The 24,286-nt window shown below is 33.8% G+C and overlaps 1 long non-coding RNA gene across 1 annotated transcript; it reads left to right on the forward strand.

The window, feature by feature from the left end:
• Positions 1 to 13,788: 13,788 nt before the first annotated feature.
• Positions 13,789 to 17,731, forward strand: LOC127709155 (uncharacterized). Its single transcript, XR_007985516.1, has 3 exons — positions 13,789 to 13,829; positions 16,772 to 16,877; positions 17,426 to 17,731. It is a non-coding gene; the product is annotated as an uncharacterized LOC127709155 (long non-coding RNA).
• Positions 17,732 to 24,286: the final 6,555 nt, after the last annotated feature.

Here is a 24,286-nt window from a genome sequence, read left to right on the forward strand (position 1 = left end):
AGAGCTATTTCTGTTACTGTGAGTTTATTATATATTTATCACAAAAAACTAATGCTAATTTCTTTTCTTTTAATATGAAGTCCCCACCCCTCCTCCGGCTTATCTGATTAATTTACGATCACTCTGAGGGGGCGGACAGGGTAAAGGGAGCCGACTGGGAGAGAGGGGTAGGGAGAAAGGAGAGAGGGAGCGGGAGAAAGGAGAGAGGGAGAAAGGAGAGAGGGGGTGGGAGAAAGGAGAGAAGGGGCAGGAGAAAGGAGAAATGGAGTAAAAAGGGGAGACAAACATGCATATCAAAATTATTAAAATGTAGCTGGAAAACAATTATTTTATCAAATAAGTTATAAAGCTTCAAGAAAGTGCTAACAAAAAATAAAATAACAAAAATACCAAACTCAAGGAAAAAACGGAAAGTCCGTAATCAAATGGCAAAATCAAACGAATGGATAACAACTGTCATATTCCTGACTTGGTACAGGCATTTTCTTATGTAGAAAATGGTGGATTAAACCTGGTTTTATAGCTAGCCAAACCTCTGACTTGTATGACAGTCGCATAAAATTCCATAAAATGTCATAGCAATGAAAACGACCTCATAAATACTCCGAGCATCGTCACTAATTCATTACGATCTCTTATAAACTAAGAAAGACAAAACACTAAGTTTTGCAGGATTTTATAGGGAGTCCGTGTATACGGCATAGAGACACATGTCACCATCCTTGTTTTTTAGATAAGTTGCTTTAAAGTTGACCGATATGCATATATATATATAATTTTGCAGAAAAAGGATGACGTGACTGAATACAGAGTAACGTAATTTTTACTCAGAGGTATTGAAAAAATATGTAACAGGATGATCTGAATGGTGTTTGTTATTTTGTTTTCATTTCCCCCGTCTGGTTTCGTAAATTTCCTAATAATTCTAATGATTTAATTTTATTTCGAACTAACTGGGTGCACATTCAGCTTAGAAAAAAAACATATCTTTAACTTAACCCTACCAAACTAGACAAAGGTAATGCCACCGCTACTTCCATGCATGAATAAAGTGCTTCAAAAATTTGATTAAGTAAACAGTGATTTTCAAGTTCAATTTAAATTGATTGATTTGAGGTTGCAAAATGTCCGATGGCAAATATCTCAAGCATGTTCAGAACGATACAATACAATTTGAAATAGTTGTGTCTAAAAGACACATTTTTAATGCAGCCATTAAAAAAAGGTTACTAATAAAAATCATTCCGTCAGTTGTAAAAATGATAGATAAAATAATACATATATATTTTTAATACAGTATACTAGTATACTCTATGATGTAAACGTGTGGGTTGTGTGCGTCGAAAGTTAAACATTCTTATTTGAACTCCCAAAATGTCGAGCCTTCGTTAACTTTTTCATCATTCAGATATGTTGCTGTCCCGTGTAAACTGCGCTTATACGATTACAGTGTTGGCAATTTATATTTTACATTTTCCGGAACCATATTTCCTGTACAGTCTTAATAGTATTCCGAAACTGGCCAGTTACACTTGGAACATAGGGAAAGTTGTGCGGCAAAAAAGACAAGTTCAACGACAATTTAATTATTCTTCTTTGTCAATTCCATTCCGACAAACCATTTTCTGCCTTATTTTCCACGGCTGCTTGAACTATGCATTTTTGCTAAATCAAATCCCATATTCTTTTCCAAATGAATTTTATTTTTCTATTTTGCAAGCAGCGTTTTTCGGCAACCATTTTAAAACAAATTGGTTTCTTAACGAAATTGCATTAAGAGTGGCACAAAAATTCACCATATTTTCAACATTATCCTGCGTTGCTATAATTAGATTTATACTTACAAAATAAATCATCTGGAAACGGCGTGCATCAGACTTACATATTCAATGCAAACAGACAGCTTAACAGTCAGTGAAAAAGTTATTGAGGTTCTTGCAGCGAAAAAACAACACTTCTATCTAATGAAAGGATAAGACAGGGACGAGCCATCATAAAACCAAGATATTTGATCGATTTTTATGAAAATGAGCTTCCTATACATTAGTTTTTCATGTTTTAGGGCGGTAGACAAGAGAAAGGGGTGGGAGAAAGGAGAAGAGGGGCGAGAGAAAGGAGAGAGGGGGCGGGAGAAAGGAGAGAAGGGGCGGGAGAAAGGAGAAACGTACCCTCCTGTCCGCCCCCTCCACTCTGAGTAAAGAAAGTAAGTCACAATTGCTTATATCAGGTATTTTAAATACTGGTTGATAGTTGTCTCATCACCAATCATACTACATCTCCTTATTTTTTTTTTTTTACAATAAAGCTATATTTAGGTGCGGTATAGTGATGAATGTGTAAACATGCAGCATGCTTGTAAATAATTGTTAAAGTACAGCACAAAAGATGCATAATATATCAAACTCGAGTCAACGCCATGTCAAAAACTAAAAAAACAAAAAAAAACCGACCAAATGACAAATAGTCTATAAAAACAAACTATAGCATACCAAAATATATAATTTGTAAAGACTTGCATGCAACTAGGCCTATACAGTAGCTCTATGTTCTTATAGATCTCATAACATTACGATTAAAAGACAGATTATGTGTGTGTAAGTTTATTAGAAAATTCAACGAGACACGTCCTAATCAGGTAAAATCCAAAATAACAATTAACAAATTCAGATCTACTGCCTGTTGTATATTGCTTACATGATTGTATATTGCCAAACGAATAGATATGTTTGGTACGGGATGGCGGCTTCGAAGCGGAGACAAAAAGACCCAGATAAATGAAAGTGTAGAATTTTGTTGTTGAGAATTTTTTTTTTAAAGAACACTATAGATTTATATCTCAGAATTTGAATATAGCATCTCGTTTTCTTTAGATAAATTGTTAGCTATTATACTGGCTATAATAATTACCCCCTTATATAAGTATTCGCAAAACATGAAGTCAGAGACATATAATACAATATTGTATTATATGTCTCTGATGAAGTTAATGATCAATGAATATGAAAACACTTTATAAAGTATAAATATTGGTAAACGGACAGCAAGTCATAGGACTATTATAGTTCGAACAAATTAGTTTACAATAACTGTTAAAAGGTTATGAGCGAAAAATCTGGATGAATTTATTTTTATTAGAATGATTTATTTTACAGTAAAGGCTTCATATTTTTAATCAGTTATTTGTAAAAGAAAGGTGACATGTTTAACACCATGGAGCCAGTAAATTAACAAACTACTATGATGGATTTTTTTCTTTACAATCATTGATCATAATTAATATTTAAGAATAACTTTTGTTTACAAAATTAAGTCGTTTTAATAAATAATGGTTCAAGAAAAAAACTTTTTGAAAATTAGTCTGTTAGTTTCCAAAGAAAAAAATATCTTAAAAACTGAACTGTGAGTTTTCAATCGTTACGTTTTGTTATACTTTTTTTAGTGTTAATCTCAGCAAAGGACAAATTTGGTGATAAAAGTCGATTTGTTGGTCTTTCGTAAAATTAAAAAGAAAACATACGTCATAATGTAATCTTATAAAAGGGGGGGGGGGGCGATGGAAGAAATTCAATATTGATCCTTCAAGGGACAAGTGAACGTGGGAGATATTCATTCCCTACTGTAAAATATTGAGTTTTTGGTTGATTAGTGTTGAGTGTGTCTGACGTACGGAATAATATATGATAGGTGCATGTAGGTCTTGTAATTGAGACCGCCCGTGATACGGTCGGAAAATTTCGACTGCCAATGAAAAAGGAGGGACAGAAAATTAGCCTAATACCAGGCTACTTACTGTCAACTCGAAGAGTTGTTACAAGGATTCAACGTCCCCATTCGGACGTGGCTGAGCACAGCCGAATGGACGTTCCACTATCATTACAGCTAAGGATTTATTGCCGGTCAGAAGAAGACCTGTAACGACGCTATTTCTATAGTTACTCTAGTTCGCTAACGAATTCGCTTCTTGTTCCATTGAATATAAAGGAAAGAGTTATCTAATATATATATATATACAAGTCTATATTGAAAACAACGTTCAAACCATATATATATATATATATATATATATATATATATATATATAATTTTTTTTTCTTGAACTACTATAAATAAAGTAGTTCATTTTAAAATGTATTCTTTAAAGGTTAAGAAAACAATAAGTTAAAATGGCTGGTACATACATGGCTGCATGGCTAATACCAAAAAGGTATAGCCAATTTCCCGTTTATTTTTTTCGTTGTTTGGTTTACATGTTCAAATTTAATAAATTATTGATGAATTTAATAATTTATTGATATCCTAAATCCTTGTTAATATATTTACTTCGGTAGAAAAGAAAGTTAATCTTCTCATCTGGACTTTAATCTGCATATCTATTATCTATTTTGGGATTGAAAAAAATATCTTTAAAAAATGCGGTTTCGAGTCTATTTCTTCATTTTAATTTGGTTACACGTTCAGCAATAACTGATACAAATATGATATATTACCAATGATAAGGCCATATATTTGAAGCTGTTCAAAATTTTGTTCATTATAGCAGAGACATATAAATAATCTTACTGTCTTACTATAAGTTATTTCAGGTCTAAACAAAATGTTACTATGAGTGTTCTAATGAGTTTTGTTTGATAATTTTTTTTTTAATTCAGTTAAAAGTTTTTTTTTTTTACTAAATAGTTTATGATGATCTCTTTTTTTTCAGCATAATAAACGGATACAACTCTTTAATGTACACTAGGTGGACTTTTCTCTGTTCCGACTGAAGGCAGTGCACGTCTTTCATTTAAAAGATTAAATCGTAGTTTTGCAACAGACGGCGGCACATCGGTCATTGACTTGCCATTTTATAATTTGTAACAATTATGATTAACCATATATTTATGAGTTATAACAAAATTATTTTTTGTACATCTTTATTTAAGATGATCGAGATTTGAGAATGATAGGAAAATAATAAAATATATATTACAAAAAAGTTATCTCAGGTCTAGTTATCTAGTATTGAAATATATCCACTGGAAATAAGCCCTTTAAAACACAAATCCCCGTTTACTCATTGCGAAGTTTATTAGCTAGAGTTTTTTTAATCTTTTTTTTTAATGATTTTATAATATTATCTTTTTTGTGAAAATTTTGAGTGGTTGAACATGAAATGGACACCGATGCTACAAAGAAAATTTGTTTAATGTCATCTGTTGCAATATATACTAAGTATTACACGTGGACAGGATGTTCCCCAGAAAATTAAGGTATTCAAAATAAGTTATACACACCCCAAGGGTACACGCCACTGTCATATGGAAAATTACTGGCTCACCAGTAAACTGGTAATCAGCCATGCAACTAATCAGTTGACTGACCATGCCACTACAATTTAAAAAGGTTGTCGTTAGATCAAAATGAAATATTTATTTTAATTTAAAATTGAAGAACTTAAGGGATTTATCATAATTATGAAGAGAAATAATTCAACAAAATCGGATTATTTCCCAAAAGGTTATATTTTTTTTTAATTTTTCCGGGGAAAATAGAAAACTGTATATATAAAGGGTCCCATCAAGGATTTTATAGAACCATGGTCTCATGAAATGGATCTCACACAGACATGCATCATTAAAATTTATACATTTATTGATTCTATGATTTCTTGAGAAATATAACAAATATTTAGTTTTGGTATTAAATTAAATTTACCTTTCCTCGCTATAATTCATTTGACATAACATTGAGGGATTTAAGGGTTTGTCCGTACAACGTGTTTGTCGTTAGTATTTCACATGACTTATTGTTTTCGCGCTTCGCCTTGAAGCTCATTATTCAGACTGTTTCAGACAAGATGATGAAAATAACTAGTCCTATAATATATGCCTTCGCATTATATATTCACTATTTAACGTTTTCATGCAGATATTTTCATTTTTTATTTTTTGGGTGGCACATTGATAATAAAAAAAAAGAAAAATAGCAAAATCAGTAAAAAGAAAATAGAAATAGAAAATAATGCCCCCGAGTTCATATATTATAGGACTAGAAAATAACGTGCAAGGCACTTTTTTTCGATCATCGTGAAGTGCACTCTCCCCCTCTTCAAGAATTGTATATTTATAAATCCTCGTCCTTTATAAAATTACCACACTCTTTGTGATTACTGTTATGCTATTATGCTAACAGTAACCCGGGACTTGATTTGCATGTAATATCAGGGGCGATTCCAGCCAGGATAAAGGGGGTCCAAATATATGTTTCCATTAAATGCATTGATCGTTCACAAAAAGGGGAGTCAAAACCCCGGATCCCATCCCCCTTCGATCCGCCACTGAGTGTGAATATAAATATAATTGTTACTAAAAGTCATAGACTAGTAGTAGTACTAGCTGCGAACACCTGTTTTGGGATATATACAGCTAATTAACCGTAAATTACTGCGAGATAATGAATAAAAAGTTAATAATTGTCTATTCTCTGCTAATTAATGTACCTGCAATTCACCCTGATTCATTTGTGAGACCACCGACACTAATAATATTACCTCAAAGTTAGAGGTTCTCCGTTACTGGGAACTTCATATGGATCCGATCAATTTATTGGTTCCATTCCCCCTAGTAATCTGTAATCTGTATAATAAATTCTGCCAGTCAAGGCACACCTCCAAGTCTAGCTGGAGTGATATCCACCACCAACACGAATATATATAAATATCACACAAATAAAAGTTCCATCCACCAGAGTATTATATACATAAACTGTCAGTTTATAATATACGCAATAGGTTAATTTTTAAAATCTAAAATTATCTAAATAAGAATTGATAATTTGGACCGTCTTAAGCTGAGTCACTTACACAACACTTTAACTAACAGTCTTAAACTTTCCTTCTCTTTTTCGGTTGTTTACTGCCCAAACCTAGTAGTCTATATCTTGTTGTATGGTGTAGGTGGATCATTTTCCTGCATTGCGGTTCAAGAATTTTCGAAATATTATCCAAAATTTGATCGTTGTTATTATTGCAGTAGTTGTAAGGATCACAAACCAGTCTTAGTAGTTCTATGTTATTGACACTATTGTTCTGAGAGAAAATTCTACTAGCCGTTATCATTATTCTTTCTAATATGGGTTTTCTTATAGCATCTAAAGTTACACATGTAAGCAGGAAATGAGATAATGATTCTTCTCCATTTTTGCATAGTTGACATGTTGGGTCCACTACATTAGAATTATATTTGGCTCTTTGGGATTGTAGGATGTTTCCTCCTGTAGCGATTTTCACTCGCGGTGGCAATTTTTGTACTAGTTTAGGGTCAGAAGTGGATATACTGACCAACGGATGACAATGACCAAGTCTGTATATTGGAGCTAAGTATTGTAAGCTATTGAAATTTTCTTTCTCATCCAAGATCTTTCTATGCCAGTATGTTTTAATTTTGTTGACCATGTTTTTTTTCCATGTTTATTTAGTTGTTACAGTATCCAAAAATTCTACAGGATCTGTTAGTTGGTATTTAATACAGATTTTCTTTGCCTCTATGAACCAGCTGTTGCTTTTGCACGATTTAATTTTTAATTGACGATTGGCGATTTTCCATTCAACGGTTGATTTGTCAGAACATAGAATATTTCCAAGTAATGTAATAATTTTAATATCTATTTCAGCATTTATGGGTAGTAATCCAGATAATAAATATATAGCTGGGTCTGCAGTTGATATTGGTAAAGATAAGATTTGTTTAATCATTTTCTTGTAGAAAGATTGTAATATTTTCAAAGATTTGCTGTTGGTCATTATAACATCCAGTCCATATAGTAGGATGGGCATAACATAGGTTCTGAAAGTGGATATAGATGTAGATGGGTCTAGTCCATTTTCTCCATGCAAGCCACTTGCCATTAAACTGTATAATGCTCTTCTTGCCTTCTAAATATTTTCCTCCGCCGTTACTAGTTGTGTGTTACAGTTTGATCTTTGTATCCCAATATGTGTGGTTTTATCAACCGTAGGCATTTCCCTCTCATCCATAAGGAGTGTCATATCATTGTGGGTGATGGTGTTGGTTTGTATAGGTAGTACAACGCTTTTAGTAGGTTGTATAATATATGATTCTCTTTTGCTGTAGTCGTTAGCTATGTTGACTAGTATTTGCGCTTCGAACTGAGAGTTACTTGTTATGGTAAGATCATCAGCGCAAGTAGGCGCACTACAGTTGATCGTTCCAATATGTCCCCCAAAACCGGTGTTACATATTTCGTTTAATAGATCGTTTACATAAACTTTGTAAAGGTCGGCACTAAGTGTGCCGCCTTGTCGAACACCTTGTTCAATATTGAATGCATTGGATTGTTCACCGTTCCATTTGACACTGGATTTTGCATTTTTATATAGATCATCAATCATGAGTACTTCTTGCGGTGTGAGTCCCATATGAAATAATTTACGTATAAGGCTTGAGTGTTTTACTACGCCAAAGGCTGCCTTAGCATCTAGCATGACAAATATTGTTTCTCTTTTCAGATCTTTGTTCTCTCGTTGAAATTCCTCCATAATTAATGAGCAATATAAAGGAGATGCGTTTTTGGTAAAGCCTCGCTGGAGTGGATTTTGTAGACAGATAATTTTGGGGTTGATGCGAAATTTAAGTACAGTTTCTATGATTTTTGATAGAGTTGGAGTTATTGTGATGCCTCTATAATTTTTTGCGTCATTCTTGTTGCCTTTATTTTTGAAGACTGGTGTTAATATTCCAAATTTGATAATATCAGGTATAAAGCAGAATTTAAAGGAGCTGTTTAGTAGAGTTTGTATATATGAGGCAAGTATTTCTCCACCATGAATTAAATTTTCAGCAGTGACTCCATAGGTATCTGGGGTCTTGTTTCGATTAAGGCTTTTAATGGCATCCTTGACCTCTTGCTTCTTCACTGGAATGTGCTTGAAGTCATGTTTACATATATCTATAATAGTAGCATATTCGTTGTCTACCTGTTCAATATATGTTTGGTCGAGTTGACTATTATCACTTTGTTCAGCTAGATTTGCAAAGTGTTCTCTAAAGCCCTCCAAGATTCCCCCTTCAGTGTTGTATTTTTGTCCGTTTACATTTAGCTCATCAATATGCATACTAGATCTTCCTCTTTGACGTCGGATAAGTTTGAAAAATAAATTGGAGTTGTTACTTTTAGCATTAATCAGTTCAGTTTTCCTTTCTAGCTGTTGTTTTGCTAGTGTTAACCTGCACTCTTTTCTTAGGTTACAAGTTGTTACTTTTTTCTTCTGTAACCACTGATTATTGGGATCATTAGGTCGGTTGTTCTGTTTCCAATCAAAGTATGCATTTTTCTTGTCAGTTATAGCTTTACGAATTTCTGGTGTCATTACTTGTAGTTTTGGTTTCTTCTTCCTTATTCGTCTGGTTGGTCCTGAAGTTGATGCCGCCTTAGATAATAGTTGATTTAAGTCTATATAAGCAAGTTCAATATCTTGTATAGATTGGAGGTTTTTGTTCAATTCTAATATGCCACTTTCTATTGTTGAATTATATTTCTCAATATCTACTTTGTCCCAGTTGATTTTCGGAGTCGGACATACCCTTTTGTTAGGTTTATTATGTATAAAATAGTCATATTTAATTCTTGCTACGATAGGGTAGTGGTCTGAGATGTTTCCAGGTATGTTTTCAAGCTTGATGATTTTAACAATACTCCTGCTGAAATTTTCGCTATATAAGAAGAAGTCAATGCAAGTCGAGTCACAACCATTTGGGTGTATAAAGGTCGGACCTAGGTCTTTAGTTAAAAGATTATGTTCTTTCATAAATTCCTGAAGATGTTTTGATCTTTTACTATTAGAAAATTGGTTTGCATTTTCATTTAAATCTCCTCCAAGTAGTATGATGTGAGTATCTTTAAATTTTGAGTATATTTCGTGTAGTAGATCTATACACTCCTGAAATTCTTCTATACAGTCTGATGACCCCTTACAAGGCAGATATACTGAAATAATTAGAAGTGGTTCTGCTCCCCTGAATTCAATGCATTGTATACGCTCATTCCCATCTGGAAGTTGTGTGATATAACTATCAAGTTGTTTTTTCCACATGATTGCGACACCTCCGTGACCTCTAGGCATATGTGTTGGTGGGATTGGATCTTTTGAGTCGACGGCTTTACCAATTCCAATATATTCTTGGTTCAATTCATTAAGCATATCCATTTGACAGCTAAATAGCCATGTTTCCTGTAGCAAACATATATCCGCAATTTTATTTACATCATTAAATAATAGTCCGCAAGTATTTACATTTTTACAGTTAAAAGATAAAACATTCAGGCACTGTTTACTATTTACATCTGTCTTTTCATCTTCGCTACTTTTTATCAGAATGGCGGGTGTCTGAGGCTTTTTTGGTTTAATAAATGTTCTAAATTTGTTTTCTGATTTTTGCTTTGGTCTCTGTAAAAAATCGGTTGTCCCTCGGTATGTAGAGCGTTGTACTTGTTAAATCCTGTAAAACCACACTGTGGAGTTTCTGAATGACGGGCTGTTTGTATATTATGATCATGTGTGGAGTTCTGAGTTGTTTTGAGTTTGTGCTTGTTGATTCTTTCGTTCTGTTGTTGTGAATGGTTCCTTCCTTTATCAATATTTCCTATTTCTTGTTCTAATTGTACTGTTATGAGGTTGCTATTATTACTATATTCTTGATATTCTTGATATTCATTACAATCAGGATAGTAGTGATGGTTGTATGACCAGTTATCGTGTTGATAATAGGGGTAATGGTAACTCTGCTGCTGACTGCTATAGTAAATGTCTTGTTGACTATGAGTAGGAATAGAGGGATAGTCATAGTATCCATAGTTGTATGTTTCAGCAGGAGTATTGTTTACACTTTCTTCTAGTCTTATTAGATGATCTATTTCTTTGTCTACCTTTCTTAATATATAGCCCGAGACTTTTTCCTTTATAGCATTGGCTAGATTATCGTTGTTGCTTCTTGTTGAGTTTGAGTCTGACCTACTACTCTCTTGTGTTACATTGTTTCTGTTCATTGTGTTGTCTTCATTGTTGATCTTGTGATATAGGGACTTGACTGTTTTTTCAAGCTCATTATTTCTTGCTTCAAGTTTATGTATCATGTCGTACAGTCTAGTTTTGTCTTTGGGTTGATCATTTACGACAGCTTCTTTTAAACGTAGTTGTTCCTCTCTTTTTTTCAGTTTAAGTTCTTGTTGCTTTAATTCTTTTTGCTTAATTTGTTGTTCTTGCTTGTTGGTTAACATTGGCGTAGTAGATATACTTTCTTTCTCTGATGTGACTGTTTGTGGTGTATTGTTCACTTGGTCACTTGCTGTCTGTATAGTCTGTTGTAGGCCACTGCAGAAGTTGTTATTGCATGCTATAATGGTTGTTGTGTCATCATGACTTACATCTGTTTGGTGGTCAATAAATTCGTCGATATTACTTTTATTTTCTACCCGTGTTTGATTTACACTAAGAGTTCGTTGTTCTTCTATTGCATGGCAGCTGTAACATTGATCAGAGTTTATGTTAAAGCGCTTGTTATGAGAAATGTGGTTGCATGTTGGACAGGCTTGTTTGTCAACCGTCATTTCATCATTGCACACTAGACATTTTTCATCATCTATCGTCTCCTCTCTTAATAAAACTACAGCAGCCGTGATAGCATACGGTACAGTGATAGGTTGCTTGCTACATGTTTTACAACAATAGTCAATATGTGGTAGGTTTTGAATTTCTGTGAGGGATAATTTTTCAAAAGAGTAATGTACCCAGTGACCATTTATACACTGTACTGCCCTAGTCTTGCAATTACGTTTACATTTCAAGCATTTAACAGGGTTAGAGTCAACAGAAGTTGTATTGTTAGCCTCTACATTGCTTAGGATATATTCAAGCTTATCTGCCAGTAATTTATTGAGGTTATCTTTGTCTATTTTTATGCCTTTCAGATTTGTTTTCCTCATGATTGTATGGATTTTTTCAAGATCTTCCTGAATAAAGTAATTTGTCTTTTTGCCATTGACTAACATAGAGCATCTAGTTGTATATAGATTGATTGTATAACCTCCATTATTGTCATCTTTAACCATGAATGTATATTGTACTATGTTGCCACCTTTATCTTTGCTTATGTCAATGCGAACATTTGACATGTCATTGTAAAGAGTCTTGCAAGCAAATAGAAGAAGCTCAAATGATATTGCGTCAAGCTCAGCGGTCAGACCACCGCCCGTTATTTCATAAGATATTTCTGTGCGTTTTGTAGCATCAAGTTTCTTTTTCAAGGCTTTTTCAAAATTCAAGCTGTAGCATTTTGTGATGGTGTCAGAGTCGTGTATGTGATCAATAACTTTGTTACTAGTGTTGGTATTGGGAGTTTTTGTAGTTAGCGCCATAATAACTGATTTTGAGTATGTGTGTTCAGATACAGTTAGCTTGGAGTTCCCATGCAGACTGTACTGAAACACTATCGGCAGTTATTCAGTTGCTATTTCTTATTACTCCACTGTTCACGACCAGCAGTCAGTTTTGACTCTCTCTGAGATTTCACGTAGCCAGACTAATGCTAAATTTTGTTTTGGATGGATTCCGTCACTGTATAATGAGTAGTTATAGTAATGGACTGTTTCCGTACGAGAGCGAGTACGACGTTTCGAAGAAACCTTCAGATGAATGGAGAAATTAGGGGAGCTTGTGTTAAGTTGGGTGTTGAAATGTCTTATATGTCCATTGAGCACAAATATTTGGCGTTCAAGTTCTTTGTCTAATGTTTTATATTCTTGTATTAGATTGTTATCTGTTGATTTATTATACCCTTTTATAGAATATACTGGTACTTCTAAAAATGTTAACTTTGAGCTTGGATATTGACTTAACAGTTCAATAAATTTGTTAAAGTATTGCACAATATAATCAACTGTTTGATCTCCTTGACTGTTCAGTGTAATCTTTTTCTTGCATTTAGTAGTTAGATTGCAGGTGCCTAGCCAAATATAGATGTGAATTTTCCCAATATTTTTAATTCTACTATGAATGTTGTTATTGAGCCAGCTATAACTGTCTTGAATTTTGGAGCCACTTTTACACCACCATTTTATATGTCTATCTTCTGGAGTTGTGACTTGATTTCTTAAACAAAATCCTTTGCTATCTGCTAAGATTACAGGTGTGTATTTTAAACTACCATTGACAGGTGCAATAGGTCTCTGAAGATACTTTACTAATTTGTCTCGGACATATATATTTTACAGTTTAAAGCTTTCTAAGTACGATGAATATTGATGACTAAGAACTATATGTTAGATTAAAATGTTTATATATATATATTTCAGATATCTATGCGTGCATAGCTAGTGTTGTATGCATGAAGCGGCGTACTATATATGCATGAAGCGGAAAAGCAATGTTATTGTTACTGCAGACAGAAAATGTTATTATTTACTATTCAGTCACTCAATATGAATACTAATATGAATGTAGATAAGCTGGATGGTTATGTTTGGGACTCAGCACAAGACGGTCAAAATATTTTTCAAAATATGGCGGCCATTTTTTCATTGGTCGGTCGCCATGCTTGTTGGCAGTGATACAAAGTTTATCAATTTAAAACCATAAAATTTCGCACTAAAAGTTAATATATGGTTTTAAGAAAGTCAATTGGTCACATAAAATGCTGTGGCATTTAAAAATTCCTGATAAAACACAATGTTTCATAAAATGTTATCCCGCCACCAAAAGTACGTCTTCACACTTCAAATCTCACGAGATGTTTTTAGTATTAATGATCCATTTGCAGTGACGATGACAATCATAGGTATACTCATTACTGTTGATTTTGCATGATATGTTATGTCAACTCACTTCTCCTTCCTACGGCGTCAGAGAAAAAAAAAAGCCTTGCAATGCGTCATAATTATTTGGACTACTTTTCATATGACTTTAAAAAAAACAAACAATAATTTATTTCACTGATTGAGATTAGGCTGACGAGACATTTCAGCATGTGAAATCTTAATTGTTAGTCCAAGTACACAGTTATCATCCATTGATTTTCATTTTTTACAAAAAGATTCCCTAGTGTGGACCATGTATTACTTCAAAATTTATTTATTTATATTATTTATGCATAAAAAGTAAGTACAATGAAGTACCGTCAAGTAGGGGGATGAAATTATTTTATTTTAGTTTGAGAATCACTCATACTTCTTGTATGATGTCACCTAGCTCAGCCTACAAATTACCAAAAAGAAACACATTTTTATTTCCTCTAGCTTATGTGTATGCCTTTTCATATACATGTAAGAATGTGTTACTGCCTATATTGACCTTAAGTTAAATGTTATTCAGTCTTGCATGGCCTAATGGGACCTTGTTCTACTCATGTGGTATGCTATAAGCAGATAAGTCACTTTCTTTCCTTTTGAAATACAAATAACTTTTTAAATATACATGAAGAATTTTTATATTAGCCTCCTCCCCCCCACCCCCCACCCCCTTAATTTGAAATCTCTATTTTCAGACATAGGCTCATATAAATTCGACTTTTGATGAATTGAAATAAATCTGAGACAGCAAATGAGTATTCAGCTGCTTTACATTAAAATACATCATGTACATACATGTGACATACACAATTATATATAAATAGTTATAAAGACAATTTAAAAAGCAATTTTTTGCAAATTATGTAGGCCCAAATCTTGATAGTTAAACGTTAAACTTTAAACGGCAAAAAATTAACACCCAAAGTTCAAACATGAGAATGAACTTCTAGTCTTTAATGTATATATGCTATTGCCATGAAACTAGGTAAACTGTCTTATAATTCCCTAATCTTAGTTCATGCCAAGTTTGATTAAAATTAGTATTTCTACTCTATTAGGTGTCTAGTGTGGATAGTGTATAACTTGCAATTTATTTTCATACTCCTTCCAAATTTTATTGCTTTAAATATTACGGATGAAATTACATTGGAAAAAAATGTGGCAATTTTTTTTAGGTTAGGGATTTTCACTCCTCTTGATTTTGAATTTTCGGAATCCTCTGGTTTTATCCATGCAGTGCCATTAAAACATTTTGGCCGCAAACCCCTACTTTTCTTTTCATATTTTTATAACGTAGTTTAAATAGCCATATTTGAAAATCTTATAAAACCCTTGTTATTTTTCCATAGCTTTTGAAAGAAAAAGGTGCCAGTGTTAAGTGTATGAAAAATCTAGAGAGAATCACTTCCCGCCAAATTTTTAATGGCTTATATCTTAAAAACAAGCACACAGACTCTTCATTTTTTCTGTTTTTTTAGTTCCTTTATTCATATACTTTCAATTTATAACAGTCTTTTAAAAGCTTGTTATTTTGAAACAGAGTAGCGAACATCCTTAAGTAGTGATTTGGTATAGTTTGAAAAGATCAAATATTAGTATGTCTGAAGTTAAGGAATTAGGGGCCAAAAAGGGGCCAAAAATAAGCAGTTTTGTAACTTCCAGACATAACTTGTGTGTTAGTGTATGGATCTCTCTGACATTGTACCACAAGGTTCCATATCACAAAGGGAATGCTGGGAATTATTTTGGGGGTAATTGCCTCAAAATTTTAGGAATTAGGGGCCAAAAAAGGGGCAAAAAAGAAGCATTTTTCTAGTTTCATGACAATAACTTGTGTTTAAGTCTATGGATCTTTCTGAAATTGTAGTACAAGGTTCCATATCACAAAGGGAAAGCTGGAATTGATTTTGGGGGTAATTGCCCAAAATGTTTAGGAATAAGGGGCCAAAAATAAGTTTTTTTTCTAGTTTCCAGACAATAACTTGTGTTCAAGTGTATGGATCTTTCTGAAATTGTACTGCAAGGTCCCATACCACAAAGGAAAGGCTGGGATTGATTTTGGGGGTAATTGCCTCAAAGTTTTAGGAATTAGGGGCAAAAAACAAGCATTTTTCTAGTTTTAGGACAATAACTTGTGTGTAAGTGTATGGATCTTTATGAAATTGTACTACAAGGTTCCATATTACAAAGGGAAAGCTGGGATTGAGTTTGGGGGCAATTGCCTTTAAAGTTTAGGAATTTGGGGCCAAAAAGGGGCAAAAAAAACAATCATTTTTCTAGTTACCAGACAATAACTTGTGTTCAAGTGTATGGATCTCTCTGAAATTGTACTGCAAGGTACCATACCACATAGGGAAGGCTGGGATTGCGTTTGGGGGTGATGAATCATAAGGGGGTTCAAAAAATTTAGGGGGGGTTCCTTTTTTTCCTTTTGTTTTCTTTAAAATTTTCCATTTTAAATTGGTTAATTCTGATTTATATATAAAAGCAAATAATAATGATATGGTTTGAATAGGTAAATTTGAAATATTTAAGTTCTTAGACCACATTCATTTTGTGAGCCTCTTGTTTTAATTGCTTCTGTAAGTAATATATTAATTTGAAATTTTGACGACTGACACATACAGATTATACCGTTAACAATATTTCAGAGTTTAATGTTGTCAAGCACACAAATCATAGAAGAATAGTTAATCACGTCATTTTTGTCCATTGAAAAATTAGTATGAACACGATGAAAAAGTACAGGAATGTTTGTTTGTTAAACTATTGACCATGGTTATGTCTTTGAAACTGTTGATTGGCAAATAGTTTGTGAAATGAAATAGCACAAATATTTCATTCCTTTTTTATATCATGGTATATAGAAAAACACATACTGATGTATAATAATAGTTATAGTCATTAAATTATAGTTTTTACCTTTTTTAAGTTTAGGGCAAGAAATATAGAAGATAAAGAAAAATATAAACAATTACAACTGTACAGTAGAAATGATCGGCAAAACAAGATAAACAGAAGACAACAAGGCCTAAATGGTAAGACCACTCCTATATAATAAAAGTGATTGCCCTTGAATGATGACTATTATAAAAATAAGAAGATGTGGTATGGTAAATGAGTTATCTATCCACCAGAGTTTAATGAAGTGGATGCAAGCAATTAAAGACCAATGACGGTCTTCGATAATGAGAAAACCCATACCTTATAATTCAGCCAATAAAGACCCCAACATGAAAAAATTAAACAATCCAAATTAGTTCAAAGCCAATAACAATTAATAAAAAAATCATGTCTGTGAGCACTCCACGGAACCATAATCTAGGACAGTGGTTCAAATAGCACAACATATGAACAAACTGTAAAAACTGTTGCAAGTGGCTCAACTCATTATCACTGCAAGGCACTAAAACGACTGATATTAAGTCGTGGACACAAAGCACTGAAATAACAGAACTCATAATCATGATTAGTAAGAATATCAAATTTAAGTTTCTCAAAATGTTCATATTAAACATGATAAAATAAGCTTATTTCATATTGCTGTTTTTTTTTTTTTCTCAATTTATATTTTGTGTATTTATAGGTGAGACTTCTTGGTTTTCATGATCATCAACAGGTCTATACAGAAGAGGAAACTTAAGGTTGATACTTTTCTACATTGTGTGCTAATTGGATTAATGTGAAATGAAATGTGTGCTTACCTGGAAAAAGAAAATAGGAAATTTCTACAAAATGGTTGTAAACAAAATGGAGTACAATCATAGATGCACAAGAACACAATTGTGTAATTGCAACAACCTACATATTCACTGAAGGATTATGGAGAAATGTAGAAAAAATAGTATTTTTTGTTGTCGAAATAAACACCTGCTTTATCCATTCATGTACATTGCTCTGTCACATCAAATATACAGAGGAAGATGTTTGAAGAACAAATTGCAAAAAATTAATGTATTCTCTACCAATTGAAGGAAGATGTCTGGTGGATGGAATTATTTATGCACTGAACTGTTATGTAGGGGATTGAATAATTGTATGCAGCAGCTTAAACAAAAGAAAAGTTAAATTAACATGAAAAGTGGTTATTTTATTTAATCTGCAAATATGAGCACAATATTAATAACATCACAAATAGTATGATATTCATAGCGTTTTGCTTATTATTGTATTGTCTCAAACAGCTAGCCTATTGTTTTTGTATGTCATGTTACTCATCAGTGAAAATTTTATTAAAGTTTTAATTATATTTTGTATCAATTATTCAGTCTCAGGAAAAATTATATTCATACTGTTTTAACTGTTATGAAATTTTCATAGAGGAAAATTGAATAACAAAAATTTCCATAGAGGAAATTTGGAGAACAATGTTTTCCTTAGAGGAAATTTGTGGTCTTGAATTTTCCCTCAAGGAAAAGTGTTTGTCAAAAATTTCCTCTCTGGAAATTGCTGTTGGCAAAATTTCCTCAAAGGAAAATTTTAAGCCGCAAATTTCCTCACAGGAAAAAGTATTTCCTCAGAGGAAAATTAGAAGCCTCAAATTTCCTCAGAGGAAATAGAATTTCCTCAAAGGAAAATTTGAAGCCGCAAATTTCTTCACAGGAAATAGAATTTCCTCAAAGGAAATATTAATGCAGCAAATTCCCTAAGGGAAATCTTTTTCCCTTGAGGAAAAATATTTTTCCTTTAGGGAAATTTGATTTCCCTTGAGGAAAACTACTTTTCCTCTGAGGAAATTGTTGAAAAAAGGGGCATAAATTTTTCAACAGTGGTGCTAGAGCCAAAATTTTTTAGGACAAATATCAGGGAACCAATACCAACCAAGTTATCAACTTCATTTTGACTTGACTCCAAAAATTAAGGTGACAACTTTTGCACTCAGCGGAAGTGCAAACTTGTCCCGGAGACTGTTTTGGGTTACTGTCTCATTGACGTATTCTAGTACCTCACATCTCCTTTTATTCGTGCATCAATTAATTTTCCGTTTGCGCAGATGGCTGAAAAAAATATACTATCATATAAATCTGATAGCATTGCCAGTTTTGCTTTATATCAAATATAGCGGATTCATTTGAAAGATTTCTACTTAAAGTCTTGTAGCAAATATTTCATGCATATTACAGCCATTATGTCAGGAAATCAAATCGTAAAGCTATTACAAATGTGTCTAGTCTACTTATTTGCTTTCTTGTTTTGGTATTTTCTGAGCGAAGAAAGAAAGAATGCTCCTGAAACGCACATACGCACTTGCTTCAAATGTGTTTTCTGGAATAAATCCACTAATTCATAGCCCCATTACTTTCTATTAGGCACTCTTAAGCCTTTAAAGCTATTCTGTCTTAAGTTCAAATAAAGTGGCAATCATTTCATAGTAAAACTTTACGTAATCCTGACTTGTTCTGACAAATTTAACATTTCTTTATTTTCATATTAGAGCGCACTGGTTTCCGGAAGTTGGCTAATATAAAAACAGGTAATTCTGATGTGAGCAACAGGGCAAATATGTCCTCTATCATAATTTCATATATGTATTTTATTATTCATGAGAAACTTTCTTCAAGAGTTCTACAGTAATCCCAAGACTTTGAGCATCATTTGATACCAAAATTACCCATGTTTTTGTACTTTGTGACAAAGTTACTACAGTTATGCGTAGGAACTATTTTGTTTAACATATGTACTACTTTCTTGTATGTTCTTTGTGACCGGCCCCGAATTAGTCGTTCTATACCTTCTGGTAGTCAAGTCAAGCGCAAAATAAAAGAATTTACACACAAACCATTTTGGGAAAATAGCACAAACGTCCTTGCACGCTCTATGTAAGTCTTACTATTTTTCTGGAGACAAATTCAAACAAGCAAAATGTAAATGAAGAGGGAATGAAAAAAAAAAATCCTTCTTTCGTTTTTATATATTTTCATATCAACAATAGTCATACTCTTTTTGAAATGATTGTGTGGCTCTAAAAAGAGCCGTTTTCAATATGCAATTGTCTTTGTTCTGTAATAGTCTGTCTGGGTGCTATCACTTAAACTGCTTCTTCGGCAGTGTTATCTGTTGATTCTTCCTCTTATACTGCAGTGTAGACCGATTTCTCACATCTTCTTCCTGTAAATTGACGTCAACTTAGTGGATTGTTTCTCCACATTCCAGTTAAATCTGGTACCATTGTGATGTCAACTTCGTCTTACGACTGTTTTCTCCCTCACGGAACGGTTATGCCAGTGTTACTCTGACTTCGACTGAAAACAGACTTTAGCAGTTTTAATCGTATACGATGAAATCATGCTGATGCTTCGTCTGTTGCCGATATTATACTGTGATATAAAATGTACATCTACTCAGATTAATGGCACTGTACAACACTGTAACGCGATCGCCTATTTTACGTAAGCCTGCGCTGAAGAAAGTCACGCGCTAAAAATCAAAGTTTTTGACTAATATACTTCACTATAATTCCGTTATAACCAAAACTCCACCCCTTGCACGCGAAAAGTGGTGTATATTTGAACTGACAATATTATACAGTAGAAACAGCGAATTGCATGCCGTTCAGTTGTGTGATGTTGGGTAGGTGTTTTATTGATGTATACCTTGCATCTTCTTCTATTCATATTTTATTTTTGATGTGTCAAAAAGTTGTTACCTATTTACTAAACATTGAAAATATTATCTCATTTGATAGCTAATGTTTTACATTAAAAACAAATCTATTTCACGGCACCCCCTTTTTTCTAAAAGAAAAATCAAAACACGAAACAATGCAAAAAACACAAAAAAAGGTTTTCCATGCATAATACGAAACAAAACAAGCTACTTCTTTCAGAGGTTAGCATATGATGTATAGGGTTTGAAACCCTTTTATAGTACACAATTTGCAAAATTTCCTCAGAGAAGGTATTGGCAAAGATCTGGATCGTTTATATACGTATTATATACGTTTGTAGGGTTTTTGGCATTTTTCGTATTTTTTGAAGTTGTGATCTGCACAGATTAAAATTAAATAGTGCCAAAAAAATTTAAACAACGACTCAATGATAAAACGAGTCTTTATCATGGTTTCTTCCTGATAACAAAGACAAATTTTGCAAAACTTTGAAATAATTCCGTATTATTATACCTTTTTCATGAATCAATTTTTACATATAAGTTTTCAACGCAAAATATCTAATCTAATCATTACACACAGTCACGTCTGTCATTACAACTGAACGGACGTGCTGGGTCAGCTCTCCTTTACCCGCTATCTTCGATGAGGGTTTACAGTTAGATGGATCAACGACTTACTACTTTCGATGACAGAAACCAATCCAACGCTGTACAGACTACGTTAGGCTATAATCCGCGTAGGGGCAAATTCCCGCGTCAACATACACTCCAAAACCCATTATGGATGGGGGAGTGGTATGCCGAGTGACGTCCGAGGGCTGTATCCTAGGTGTTAGATGATGGACCGCCATTTCACTGTCTCACGACTCTGGTCCTGATAATGCTTCCTGTCATCGTTATTACTACGTCCGAGACTCATCTACCAGTACTCCATCATCGAGGTTAGCGGGCTGCCAAGCTGACCAATCTGGCCCTGAAAGCAGCCGTTGTGAAGACATAACATCAAAATAGTCAACAAAAGAAAAACCAAAACAACTCACAAAACCAAGATGGCGGCCTACCAAAATGGCGTCCTCCACCTGTTCCTGACCGATGGCACAAAATTATTTAAACGCTCACCAAACGCCTTCGGGCACCGAGCCGACCGTGCGAGGGATGTATATCCAGTCAAGGTCGTTAAAAACTTCCATTTGTTTCTAATCTAACCGCAGTTTAGTAATTACAGTCTATTCTGTTGGGAACTTAGCCCTCGTTGGGACTGAGTGAAACCCGTACGCACACTGAGGCGACGGCATTAAATCTTAGATGTAACTTTTTCCCTTTTCTCTCCTAGTAATGTTGTAAGATATAAGGTGGATGGTTGAGATGTAAACAAAAGACTTTAGTTTAACCCCGATACATTTTATTTTCGTAAACGTGTCTGTGTCCCACGTCAGTAAGGAACTTTTTCGTTATTGGTCGTATTTTATATCGTCATGACCCCCCCCCCCTTTATTTAGAGAATATTTATTTGTCGAAGACTGTATGTATACATCAAGATGTTTTTTTTTATTCGTTTCTGTCGTTGGGCTGCTGTTCCATTGACGTATAATTCCCATCTGATTCTCCTTCTATTTCATACTTGATTTTTCGTGTACAATGCTGGCTGAAAAAATATATAATTTGATTGATTGATTGGTGTTTAACGACACTTTCAACACTATTATGCTATTTCGTGGCGGTCAGTTTTTATTGACGGAGGAAGCCGGAGTGCCTGGAGAGAATCACCGACCTTCGGTTGGAAAACTGACAATCCTAGTCAATAAAGATTAGAGTTGAGTACACAAGCCCCGTGTGTGATTCGAACTCACAACCTCGGTGTTGACAGGCTAGTGATACAGTAGTTCGACTACTTAGACCACTCGGCCACCGAGGCCCCGAAAAAATATATAAATCTGACAGCACTTATAATACATATTGTTAGGACACATGTCTTTTGTTGTATTACACGTCTTCCTCTAGATGTCTTTCGGTTATTTCTGTAGTTGGGTTACTGTCTCATTGACGTATTCTAGTACCTCACATCTCCTTTTATTCGTGCATCAATTAATTTTCCGTTTGCGCAGATGGCTGAAAAAAATATACTATCATATAAATCTGATAGCATTGCCAGTTTTGCTTTATATCAAATATAGCGGATTCATTTGAAAGTTTTCTACTTAAAGTCTTGTAGCAAATATTTCATGCATATTACAGCCATTATGTCAGGAAATCAAATCGTAAAGCTATTACAAATGTGTCTAGTCTACTTATTTGCTTTCTTGTTTTGGTATTTTCTGAGCGAAGAAAGAAAGAATGCTCCTGAAACGCACATACGCACTTGCTTCAAATGTGTTTTCTGGAATAAATCCACTAATTCATAGCCCATTACTTTCTATTAGGCACTCTTAAGCCTTTAAAGCTATTCTGTCTTAAGTTCAAATAAAGTGGCAATCATTTCATAGTAAAACTTTACGTAATCCTGACTTGTTCTGACAAATTTAACATTTCTTTATTTTCATATTAGAGCGCACTGGTTCCCGGAAGTTGGCTAATATAAAAACAGGTACTTCTGATGTGAGCAACAGGGCAAATATGTCCTCTATCATAATTTCATATATGTATTTTATTATTCATGAGAAACTTTCTTCAAGAGTTCTACAGTAATCCCAAGACTTTGAGCATCATTTGATACCAAAATTACCCATGTTTTTGTACTTTGTGACAAAGTTACTGCAGTTATGCGTAGGAACTATTTTGTTTAACATATGTACTACTTTCTTGTATGTTCTTTGTGACCGGCCCTGAATTAGTCGTTCTATACCTTCTGGTAGTCAAGTCAAGCGCAAAATAAAAGAATTTACACACAAACCATTTTGGGAAAATAGCACAAACGTCCTTGCACGCTCTATGTAAGTCTTACTATTTTTCTGGAGACAAATTCAAACAAGCAAAACGTAAATGAAGAGGGAATGAAAAAAAAAAATTCCTTCTTTCGTTTTTATATATTTTCATATCAACAATAGTCATACTCTTTTTGAAATGATTGTGTGGCTCTAAAAAGAGCCGTTTTCAATATGCAATTGTCTTTGTTCTGTAATAGTCTGTCTGGGTGCTATCACTTAAACTGCTTCTTCGGCAGTGTTATCTGTTGATTCTTCCTCTTATACTGCAGTGTAGACCGATTTCTCACATCTTCTTCCTGTAAATTGACGTCAACTTAGTGGATTGTTTCTCCACATTCCAGTTAAATCTGGTACCATTGTGATGTCAACTTCGTCTTACGACTGTTTTCTCCCTCACGGAACGGTTATGCCAGTGTTACTCTGACTTCGACTGAAAACAGACTTTAGCAGTTTTAATCGTATACGATGAAATCATGCTGATGCTTCGTCTGTTGCCAATATTATACTGTGATATAAAATGTACATCTACTCAGATTAATGGCACTGTACAACACTGTAACGCGATCGCCTATTTTACGTAAGCCTGCGCTGAAGAAAGTCACGCGCTAAAAATCAAAGTTTTTGACTAATATACTTCACTATAATTCCGTTATAACCAAAACTCCACCCCTTGCACGCGAAAAGTGGTGTATATTTGAACTGACAATATTATACAGTAGAAACAGCGAATTGCACGCCGTTCAGTTGTGTGATGTTGGGTAGGTGTTTTATTGATGTATACCTTGCATCTTCTTCTATTCATATTTTATTTTTGATGTGTCAAAAAGTTGTTACCTATTTACTAAACATTGAAAATATTATCTCATTTGATAGCTAATGTTTTACATTAAAAACAAATCTATTTCACGGCACCC

This window comes from Mytilus californianus, unplaced genomic scaffold (genome assembly GCF_021869535.1).
Source record: "Mytilus californianus isolate M0D057914Y unplaced genomic scaffold, xbMytCali1.0.p SCAF_7, whole genome shotgun sequence".
Classification (NCBI taxonomy): domain Eukaryota; kingdom Metazoa; phylum Mollusca; class Bivalvia; order Mytilida; family Mytilidae; genus Mytilus; species Mytilus californianus.